Source organism: Oryzias melastigma, unplaced genomic scaffold, assembly GCF_002922805.2.
Source record: "Oryzias melastigma strain HK-1 unplaced genomic scaffold, ASM292280v2 sc00515, whole genome shotgun sequence".
NCBI lineage: Eukaryota > Metazoa > Chordata > Actinopteri > Beloniformes > Adrianichthyidae > Oryzias > Oryzias melastigma.
The window spans coordinates 23,563-25,310 of NW_023417109.1; positions in this window are offsets into that span (position 1 = coordinate 23,563).

A 1,748-nucleotide genomic window follows, 5' to 3' on the forward strand; every position below is an offset into this window, starting at 1 on the left:
CTCTGAATCATGGATGCTGCTTCTCAGTTAATAACTCCGGTCTTCATTTTGTGGGTTTCTTGGATTTGTCATGTTTAGATAATCTAGAGTTATTGTTTTAGATAATTATTTTTCATTTAGTCATTCTCATCTCACAGTAAACCTTCTCAACTATGGACCTGTCCTTGAATCAGGGAAATAATCAAGTTGAGGAGTAATTCAAATTCTTTCATGATGACTGGCCATCACTTGCTTAACAGAGCTTAATTTGGGCCCAACTGGACAAACACATCCTGAGAAGCAGAGACGCATATACTTGGAATCTATTGTTAATACTCAGTCCAGAAACTGGGACTGTAACGTTTTTGATCCTGTTGCATAAGCTAAATATTGTGGTAGCTTTTCAGTTAGTCTGAGTCAGTATAATCAACCGGTTCACCTGATCATATAATTGTCAAACCAGTTTATTTAGCACTCACTGAAACCATCCACACCAAACGATTAACCTCAAGCTAATCTTCATTCTCTTGGACTGTGTCTGTAGTTTCCTGTAGTTTGCTTTTGTCGATTGATGCCTCCAAGGATGCCTTGGAATACTTAAAAACAGTTTGATAAACATTGACTTTTAAATAAAGTTTTTAAAAATGTGGGTCAATTTAATAGAAATTGGACGTACACAACAATAATTGTCTTATGGAGATGTTTCTTTTTGCTCCTTTCATGAGAAATACAACATCACAACACATCTCCATGACTCAAAAAGAGCAGTGAGAAGAATGCAATTCTGATTCTGTTTCTGGCTCCATATCACAAAAAAAAAAATAAAAAAAACAATCCGAGGTGGCTCTCACCATCTGGTTTCTTCTTTACAATTATTTCTTTTATTACATTTTTTCACTACATATTTTTATCATTTCCTGTTGAGCATTCCAAGTTTTTACCCTGAAAAAAGAAAAACAAGTTTACTTTAAAGCACTGCAAGCAACTAGAAGCTTAAAATCATTTCTTCTCCTGTAATATTCATCCTTTGAGGTGAAAATAAATAATGTTTGTAACCTCTGTATTTTAAAAGTCCTAAAGTTTGATGTTTACTAAATATTTAATTTTCAACAATCTTGACTTAATAATCACAGCATTTATAAACTACCTGTATCCAACTTCATGAATTATTCACATAACTCTTTTCTGTTGTAGTTGCATTAGTGTAAATACAGTGCAGCTGTTTTGTAAAGGAAATATTGGTTAACTTGGGTTTTGGCCAACAAAAGGGAGAGTGAGAAGCTTGTTATCTTCCCTTAGTAAAAAATAGTCCATTAAAGTGTACTGCAAGTATACTGTAAACTTAAAATGTTCTAATTAAGTCTGAAGAAGTAATCAACTAGTATACTTCTTACAATACATGTACACAATGTATACAGTATCTTGCTATATTTATACTTTTTGCTGAGGGATATTTTCACCAGCTTTGTGTCTGGAGTGCTTTTATTTTCTTCTTTTTTTAGGTCGAGTTAAAGCACCTTAAAGTTTTTTTGTTTTTTTTGTTTTGTGTGTTGGCATTGCTTACTCTGACGCACCTTTTCTGATAAGAATCTGAATGATCACAAGACCTTTCTGGGGTTCCCCTGTCTCCTAATATGGTCTTCTGCTCATGCTCGCTCACACGAGCTGAACACACCTAGGTCAGGTGATAGGGCCCAGCTGCATACATACCGCCCTAGAGGCCTGGAGTTCTTCATTCCCTCCCTACAGAAAGGTTTTTGACGTTTTAG